Raw genomic sequence first — 10180 nt, 5'->3', positions numbered from 1 at the left:
GAGGCTTTCTATCGTCAGAATTTACCCAGTCTCATGAACCTCACTGCCACAGTTTTTGTGTTTGCTGTATTTTCAGGGATTTCGTGCTGACTTGCTTGCTAATTCTGCCGGGTATTGAGGACTGTCCAGCAGCGACCCCAGCAAGCTCGTCTACACCGTCCACATTCCTGTTCTCCTCCAGTTGGCCCTGCTGTCAACCTCTAGATCATTTCTCAGATGCTATCGGTTCGATTTAGTGGCAACTTTTTAGTCAATTTATGAGGACAGTGGGCCTGTGTCAGTGGGGGAGGACCTGCTCGTTCCTACCCAGTGGGGGCCATTGTTACTGTCATTCCCCTCCTGAGTCCATGGGTGCCACATTGGAGGACCGTGTCCAAGTGGCCGTTTACATCATCTTCATGTTGGGGTCGTGTGTGTTGTTTCCTAAGATGTGGATAGAGGTGTCTGGTTCCTCCGCCAAAGATGTAACTGAACAGCAAATGGTAATGAGGGGCCACAGGGGTACTTCTATGGTTCATGAGCTTAATAGGTACCCCCCCACGGCGGCCGCGTTCAGGGGCTTGTCCATGGGCGTCCTGTCGGTGTTGGCTGACTTCCTCGGGGCCGTGGGCTCTGGCACTGGAATTCTGCTTGCAGTCACTCTTATTTATCAGTATTTCGAAATACTTGTCAAGGAACAGGCTGAAGTTGGCAGGGTGGGTGCTTTGTTTTTCTAAATGTTCCATCCCGTATTCCTTTTGTGTATGTGTGAAAGGGAAAATATTTTGACAAAATATTCTTTTTGTCAAATAATGCTGGTTCCCCTTCTTTGCTCTTATAGTTTGCTTTCAAGTGTTAACTGTCCCGTTTCTGAAATGGGCACGGAACTGAGCCTGTGTGCAGCATGAGTGCCAGCTGCCTTAAAACCGAAGTTTACATCATTCATTACAAAACATACATGCGGTGTTGCCTGTGATGCTGGGAACCAGCCTACCTGCCCCACCAGGTTTAGTTGTGACGGTGGGATGGTGATGTGTATCAGTTTTGCACACAACATTCAAAACACTCAATGTTCCCACCCTCCCTGTTTGTTTAAAAATAAATGCAGTTCAAATTGCCAAAATACAAAAAATAATTAAGGTTTGATCTTGGAAGGAGTGTGTGTGTTTGCTTCAGAAGTTTCCTCCACAAACTATACCCTCACACAGTTGGGCTGAAAGCTAAGCAGTGACCTGACTTGAATGGTATCTGCCTGTTCCAGGACATCCTTAGAGCCCTCCAACCCCCTTCCCTCCCCAGAGTGCTCTGCAGGCTGCTGGCAACAAACGCTTACTTTTTAAAAAAAAATGTTTTATTTATTTATTATTTAATTATTTAATTTTGGCAGGGGGAGGTAATTAGGTTTATTTATTTTTGGAGGAGGTACTGGGGATTGAACCCAGGTCCTTATGCACGCTAAGCATGCGCCCTACCATTTGAGCTATACCCTCCCTCATAACAAATGCTCACTGTTATTTATTCCATCAGTCGTCAAATATTTACTGAGCACCTACTATGGACCAACTCAGACTTGGAGAAGTCTGCTGCTGGAAGGAGGGGCATGCATCTCCCAAGAGTTTCCTAAAAGATGGATGGGGACTTGCTTCAGGGCAAGTTGGGAAAAGCAAGCCTTTTAAGAGGGGACAGACTCTGGGTGATGAAATAAAATTCATATTTTAAGGCAAGACAAGAAAAATTTAAACATAAAAATGTTCTCTGCTCGTTTGGGCCTCCTCCTTCCCCTCTAGTGTGCATCGTGCCTCTTCCTTGGTGTTAACCAGACCTCCCCAATGGCAGAAATACCTGCTCAACCATACAGATCAATTTTTCTTCTTCTGGCACCAGCCGTGTGACTCCTTAGACGACAACATTATCTCCTTATGACCTTATTCATGTTGCCGGCTATATTACTTGCATTCTGCCTGTTTTACAAGGTTATTGTTTCTTGCATTGCCAAATGTGTGACAGAGCCTCCAATAAAATAGTGGACTCGAAGACTTGAAGTGATTGACCAAATCTATAGTTCTATAAGATAATGACCGTAATAGTGTAACTCTAGGTCTGGGAAGAAGCAACAAGAGGGAACCATTTCCTGGACCATAACAAACTAGTGAGACAGACGGTCCAGAGGCTTTTGGTTACTGTTAACAGTGCCTAGACCAGTAATAACACAGTGAATGTCAACCAAATCCTTGTCTGACCTGGGAATGAGCACTCCTAGCATCTTGGTATAAATAGATCAGGAAATGCCTCCCAAAACCTGGTTGAAATGAGTACCTAAAGGGAGGGGATTGTAAAATAAAGGATGTAGGGGGAGGTACAGCTCAGTGGTAGCGCACACCTAGCACGCCTGAGGTCCTGGGTTCAACCCCAGCACCTCCATTAAAAAGATGAATAGCCTAATTGCCTCCCCCTCAAAAAAGATGGAAAAATAATAAATTAAAAAATACAAATTAAAAAAATGAAGAGTGTTGCCCACCATCTGGTTCTACAGGAATCAGGTCATCAGTTGCTGACCTGATTCAGTATGACCTTCACTACACCCTGAAAGGAGTTCAGGGCGGAGATCAAGATGAGGCAGTTCTGTGTTCTGGGAAAACTGGCAGAACCAGCCCTCAGATGATTAGATATTTTCAGGAGAAAATGTGATGAGCCCAGTTTCTGTCATCTTCCCACACTTAGGAAGAAAAGCACGAAGCTCCTAGCGGCAGCGGCTGGAGAGCAGAATCTGAACTGCGGTGGCTGGAGTCACGGCGGGACAGGCGTTCAGAAAGTTTCTTCCCCTCTTTGACCCTGTATTAGTCAAAAGGACTGCAGCCGAAACTGTAAGCAAAGGAGGCATTATGCTTCCAGAAAAGTCTCAAGGAGGAGCACTGCAGGCAGCAGGAGCAGTTGCTGGATGGGCTCCAAAGGAAGGGTGAGGACAGTCAACCCGTGAGCGTGAACGTTGGAGATAAAGTTCTTCTCTCAGAATACGGAGGCAGCAAAGTGGTTCTAGACGACAAGGATTATTTCTTTTTTAGAGATGGTGACAGTCTTGGAAAATATGTGGACTGAAAAGTCACTTTTGAAATGGCATCACGTGTAGCCGCCCATTCCACTGAAGTGCTGACATCTTTTCATCATGTAAATAATTTCTACGTCTCTCTTTTATAATAAAGGAATGATATCCAAACCAATGACATCAAGTGTCTCTAAAATTTGGTTTCACTGTACTGATAGAAATATTTGCAAATAAAAATATGTAAGTGAAAAAAAAAGCAGTAAAACCATTGACTAAGCTATCTGTTCCTTGTGGATAGTGAGCAGTAACCTTCAGCCAAGATGTGTGTTTGACTGCATGCACCCCCTTTGCCAAAATCACATGTATACTGGCCTCCCCTCAACCCTTACCTCTTTGGAACAGTCCTTTGGAACAGGGCTTTCTGAAAGGCTGTCTCCTGGGTTATGATCCTCAGGTTATAAAACCCTCCAGTTCTTTCTCAGATTGACCATTGATTAACTTTTCGACATGAGGATGGGGAGTGAGATTAGAAGCTAGAGGTGCCCCTGATGGGGACCCTCTTGGGAGGATTCTCTCCCCCTGGGACTCTGGAACAAAACCTCCTAACCCAGGGGGTCCCTGGGGTCTCTGGAAGTTTGAGGTAAATTCTCAGGAGGCAAGGACAGCCCTTGCCCCAGCTTCACAAAGCAACCACTCACCTCAGCTTCTCAGGAATGTGATTGTAAAGAAAAAAATGTTGCCCGCCATTCCGGTTCTACAGGGATCAAGCCATGAGCCACAGCAGCCAGGACAGTGCACCCCGAGGGAAATTCAGGATGCAGAAAACAGGAAGCATCCTGTGCTTTGGATATACTGGCCCCGAGATAGTTAAGAGACACATCTAAGGAAAATTTTCAGTGACCCCAGATTCTTGCATCCTCCCACACATAGAAAAGCACCAAAATCATTAACATGAGATGATTTTTCTTTGTGATTAGCAGCAATATTTTTATGCTTCACTACATGTTAGAAGTTCATCTATACCCTGGTTCCTCCCTTATCTCTTCAGAGCAGTTCCTCAGAGCCATCTGAGTGACTGCCTCCCTGGCTATAGTTCTCAGTAAAGTCCTCAAATAAAATGTCTCTCACAACTTTTATGTTGTGCCTTTTTCTTTCAGTGGACACGACCATCACTGGAGAGTCAAGGAGGGTGTCACACCCAGGACCCTCGCTTTTCCCACTGCCACCGCATTGCAGTGTAACCTGAAAATTCCTTGCCCCAGGCACTTGGGAGAATTCTGGGTGCCCTCTGTTCTTCCAGGGGTGGGGGTTCTCCTCTCCCCTCTGGGTCTAGCAAGGAATTTTTTTTCCTGAACAAATAAACAGTGCTTCTCCTAAAAGGAATGCCAGTAACTCTGGTTTTCTCCATCTTGCCACCATCAGATTTAGGCCACAGCTTTAAGTTCTTTATTGAAACTCTCTTTAATCACCCCAGCCCTTCAGTAAAGGTGGACACTGGGGTGCAGGGAGATAGACACAATGAGAAAGAGAATCAAGAGGCTCTGGCCCAGGGCTGCTGGGAAGCAGGCAGCGTGCTTTGCAGGGACCAAGCCCAGGAGCCCAGGCTCTGACCCACACCAAGGTGGCCCCCAGCGGCGCTGGGAGTGAGGGGCACAGGTGGACAGTGAAGACGCGGGACCTGAGAGAACATTCGTTCTCCACTACGAGTCACGGGAAGCCTGGCCTCGTAGTCAGGCAGAGGCTGAGGGCTGTTCCCATGGGCATGTGTAGCCTGAATTTCACACACAAGACTGACACTCGGGGACACTCAGTAAATTACCTGAGCTCACCTGACTAGCAAGGCAGAGCCAGGCTTAGAACCACTCGTGCCTTGCCACCAAGGTGCCCTGCCTTGTGAAGTGGCTGCTTTGTTGCCGCTCTCCCCAGGCAGGCACCTGGTTCACCTGTAGGGAGTTGGTACCGTCAAGGTCCTACGATCGTTCAGCGTGACTCTAATCATCCTTTATACGGCTGCTGGTTTTACCGCATGCTAGCTTTCTGAGACTTGGGGAGCGGCAGAGGAATTCCTATCCCTGTCCATTTGAGCAAGAAAAAAAATAATCACTTCGGAATGAATCGGTGCAATAGCAGCACCTGCGGGCCCAGAAAACAGCACTTCAGAACCAGTTCTAGTCTGGTAGGACCCTGCAGGGAGAGACCAGCACAACCTGACCCCCTGACTCGGAGCAGCCCGGGCGACTTTCTGGGGAATAACCCGCATACTTCTCAGAAACTCTCAGAGCTCCCGCTGGTTGCAGGGGTCCTTACCACCTCCGCTTTGTGATTTGCCCCCAGATGCAGAGGGCGTGGAGCGTGGCTCACCCAGAGGGGTGGATGATGTCGTGAGGACCCTGCCTCTTTCTCTCCACGTTTTGGTCCTGCTGTCATTATTGGGTTTCACTCTAAGTCTTCTCCTGCCACCGGACAGCGAGATGGCCACTGGCAGCTCTAAGCCTACATTGTCTTACAGTTTATGAAGTTAGAGAAGAGAGCAGCTTTTCTTAACTGCGGCAAAAATCCCAGGGAGCACTCGGCCTGACCCGGTTTTGTTGCATCCCTGTTCCAGGGGTATGCAGTCTTTTGGTCAGAATTGGATTGCATGGCCTTCTTGAGGTAAGGGGCAGAGCTCCCATCCACTGAAATCACATGGACTGAGAAGGGTTTCTGAGGAGCAGGTGTGGGTTATTCTCCAAAAGGTCTACTGGGCTAACGTTCCCTTGACCTTCTGGGTCCCATCCCCTGGCAACACGGACACCGTTAGATTGCTTCTGGCTTCTGATAACAACACAAAACTTGAATGAGCTTGAACAGTGAGGAAATGTATTTATTATGCACATAACTGAAACCGAGCAGTGGATCAGCCCTCAGGAGGGATACAATCAGCTGCTCAGTAATGCTGCTGGGGGAAAGGATGGTCTTGTCAACAAATGGTGCAAGGATAATTGGATACGTTAAAAAAAAAAAAAGTAAACCCTCACCTCATGCCATGTGCAAAAATGTGCTCAAAATGAATCATAGACCCACATGTGAGAACTAAAACTCCAAAGCTTCTAGAAGAAAATGTATGAGCAAATCTTTGTGACCTTGATCTTAGGCAAAGAGTTCTTAGATATGACATCAAAAGCACAAACATAAGAAAAAAAGTATAAATTGGACCTCATCAAAATTAAAAACTTATTTTTCAAAAGGCACCATTAAAAAAATGCCAGATAAATATGCAAAAAGGTTTTTTAACTTCATTATTCTCCAGGAAAATGCAAATCAACAACAGTATGATACCACTCTACTTGACCAGATTAAATAAAAAGGATCAAGAATATTAAGTCTTAGACAAAGATGTGAAGCAACAGGAACTCTCTGAGTGAAAATTGCTCCAGTTACTCTAGAAAGCTAACTAGTAGTAGATACTAAAGCTAAGAATATGCCTTCCCTATGACCCAGCAAGTGCACCCCCGACAGAAATGTGTATGTTAATCAAAAGACATGCATTAAAAATTCACGCCAGCATGATGAGTAACAGCCCAGCCTGAAACAATCCACATAAGCAGAACATACAAATTTATTATGATATATTTATACCATGCAGTGAGAATGGACAGACTACAATCACACATGAAGATTATGGCCTAATCTCACTGACAGAATTTTGAGCAAAATAAGTCAGACTCAAAATACTTTAGGTTGTATCATTCCATTTATGCACAGAACGAAAACGGACAGAACTAACCCGTGCTGTCAGACATCAAGTCAGAGCTACCTTGGGATGGTCATGAGCGGAGGGGCCAAGAGAGGGATTCTAGGGTCCCTGTCATGTCCTCTTTCTTGATTTGGGTGCTGGTTAAGTGTGTGCTCATTTGTGAAAATCCTTTGAGCTGTAGTTATGTTGGATGCACTTCTCTGTACACTTCTGAAGTATCTATACTTCAATAAAAGGCAATAGAATGAAACCAAAAATGGATATTTTATGATGTCAAATTCAAAATATGCCTAAACAAGAGGCTTAAAGAAATTTCTTGCTTGCTGCAGGCCTTCTGGCTACTCCTAGCAGGGGTGTTCTCTTTTCTATGAAGTTCTTTTGGTGGGAAAGTTTGAAATGCACCATTTCCACTTTCCCATCCACGGTGAGGTTTCGAGGGCCACCTTCAGGAATCCCCTTGAACAGAAAGCTGCACTCTTGGGATTAGGGTGAGGCAAGTGAGGCATCCATCCTGTCTGTCCTGTATTTTAAATTTTGATATTTTGTTCATCATGGGGATTTGGGGGGCATTAATTTTGATTTTTTTGAGATATTATTGAGGTTTTTTGGTGTCCATTTAAAATTTTGTATCTGATTCTCCTCACCCTAGACTATGGCAGGCTGGCCAACTTTCATTTAAGGAAAAAAGAGAGAGAAAGAGCTCTGCTAGTTTGTATTTTTAAAGCCAAATCTTTGTGCTCCGCAAGAAGAAAGTACTTTCAGCTGGGTTTCACCTGTCACCATTGATAAACACTGATAAGCGTTACCTGTTCTCTAATCTAGGGAGAAAGGAAAGGTGTACAGCCCTTAACCACTGGGTGGCGCCAAAGAACAGTTTTTAAAGCCGACCGCCTCCGTAAGGTTGTTGGCCAGGGAACACATTCCCCACCCTGGGTACCTTTTCTCTGACAAAAACCCATCCATTTTGTGATTCTCTCCCTCTCTCCACGCACCCGTCTCAAGTAGGCTCCAAATACATGGGCCAAATTCAATAGAAGAGTATGTTTGGATTCTATTCCCCAAATACCCAAATAAGATATTTTTATTGGCTGCAGTGATCAGAAAGCCAAAATAAAATCCCGTGGTCGGGGGGGAGTGGTTTGAGCTGGTCAGACTTGTGTTTAAACCCTGGCTGTGTAATGTGGAGCAAGGTTTCTTGGTAGGGCGACAAACCTTCTGGATTTGCCTGGGGCTGTTCCGGTTTTAGCACTGAAAGTCCTGCAGCCCAACCTCTCCGTCCCTGCACACTGGGAAGGTTGGTGACCCTGCTTGCTTGGCCCTCAGTTTTTCTGCTCTGTAAGATGGAAACAATGTCAGTACCTACCACTAGGAGAATGAATGAGAGGGTGATGTATATATTAGGTGCTGAATAAAAAACTCGCTTAGTTTTGTTCCTGGGTAATACTGAAGATGGTTGCAGGCATGGCCTGAGTTCCTATAAAACTATATTTATCACCCTGCTCGTGCATTCAATTCAACTCCAAAAACATTTGCTGAGTACTTATTACATATCAAGAAATTGCTAGCAGTTTAGCAGTTACGGGCACATTTTTAAAAAAATGATTGACACTTCTCAAGGATGTTATGATCTTTAGGAGAGTAGAGGGGAAAAAAGTAATCTAAGGCCATCGCTGGCACCCTTGTAGGTCCTAATTTCCTCTCAGCTGGGCAACAGGAGTGGTCTCCTAACTTATCTCTGCAACCCCATTTCAGTCTCCTTCCAGTCCCATCAACTAACTACCAGGAAACTCTTCTTAAGACACAGTTCGGATCCTTTTTTCAAAAGCCCAATGCCCACCTTGCCTTGGCATCCTTTACTTTTTACAACAGGGCCTCAGCCAAGGCCTGAAGCCTTATCTCTCAAACAAACCAGACAACTCGCTTGCTCAAATATGCCCCATGTATTCCTTCCTCCGTGCTGTTGCTCACAGTGTTCCCTAAGGTGCAGGGCCCCACTTCATTCCGGCCTGTCAAACATAAACTCCTTCATGTGTCCTTAACTGGGTTTTCTACGAGACACGGGCTCTCCCTTCTCTTATTTCATTTCTACTGTCCTTACAGCGTTGTTCATACTGGTGCCATTTATAGACCCTGTTCTTGAATCGTGGGCAAGGATTGCCTATATCACTTTCTAATATTTCCTCTAGTTTCTTGTGGGTAGCCAACAAATTGTTTATTGAATTACAGCCAGAGTTCTAATTTTACTCTCTGTAACCTGGCTTTACCAGTTTTTAGCTAGTGATAGTGAGTTACTTAATTCATCTCTCAGTCTTGGTTCCTCATCGAACAATGTGGATTGTAACAGCACCCACCTCAGGGATACTACAGGAGTGAGAAAAGACAATGCACTCAGAATGCTTAGCATTGAGCTTGGCACTCCAGGAGCTAAGGGGAAGATTAATTTAGGCTTGAGGAACAGTGGAGGGCTTCCTGGAGGAAGTGGAATGTGAGCTGGGATGCGAAAAAAGATAAAAGAGAAACCATTTAGGCAGAGGGACCAAACAGAACAAAGACTTAAGAAGAAACAGGAGAGAGCAAGATGTGCTGAGGAAGGACTGGTCAAGTCCCGGGAAACACCTTTGGAGAGATTCCCCAGGAAAAGAGACAGCGAGAGAAAGCACAGGTGGAATAAATTTTCCAGCTTGGAAGGAGGGGAAATCAGTCTCTGGTGGTTTGCTGGAGGTTTCTGTCATTGGGCGTGCCTCTTTCAGCAACAGCAATACAGTTAGAAGTGGCAGATGGGTGACAATCAAATCAGCCTGTGTTCACTGCACCTTGCAGCAAAGGATGGAAATGGACAAAATGACAAGTACTGCTAAGAATTAGCAGGGTTAAGCTTAAAGTCCCATATATGTCTTGAATAATTAATTAAAGGAAAGAGTGGATTTGGCTTAGTATCACTGTGGGGAAAGAGCATTAAAGGAAAGAGGGTGGAAATGATCAGTTATAAAGTCAGCTTGAGCCAAAGGGTCAGGACAGCCACTAAATTTGCTAATGTGATTGTCTAGTGTACTAATGGATGCAGAGTTAGATCAAGGAAGGCCGAGGTCTCCCCGTACTCGGTGGTGGTCAGATCACACTTGAGTATTCTAGGTAGTCACATTTTGGTTTCTAAGGAACAGAAACCCAAGTGGGAAGGGAATGAATTGGCCCCCAGCATTAGACTCAAACGGTGCCCCTCCCAGACCTCTTTAACAGGCCAGCGCACCGGCCCCCAGCGGCCCCCAGCTGCCGAGAGTGTGGGCAGCTAAGGGTTCCCAGATGCCCCAAATTCCAGAGAACTGCCCGGCTGAAGGGAGTAGCTTTGGTGACCTTAACCCCTTCACTACCAATGGCTGATGGATCCTGGGGCACACTCAGCTGCCCCATGGTGGGATGACGAC

The 10180-nt window shown here is 45.6% G+C and overlaps 2 pseudogenes; both read left to right on the top strand.

The window, feature by feature from the left end:
• Positions 1–716, top strand: LOC102534102 (protein transport protein Sec61 subunit alpha pseudogene; annotated as a pseudogene).
• A 2034-nt stretch (positions 717–2750) lies between these two features.
• LOC102531710 (10 kDa heat shock protein, mitochondrial pseudogene) lies at positions 2751–3075 on the top strand (annotated as a pseudogene).
• Positions 3076–10180: the final 7105 nt, after the last annotated feature.

Source organism: Vicugna pacos, chromosome 12 (genome assembly GCF_048564905.1).
Source record: "Vicugna pacos chromosome 12, VicPac4, whole genome shotgun sequence".
NCBI lineage: Eukaryota > Metazoa > Chordata > Mammalia > Artiodactyla > Camelidae > Vicugna > Vicugna pacos.
This window is presented reverse-complemented; position numbering and strand designations above follow the sequence as displayed.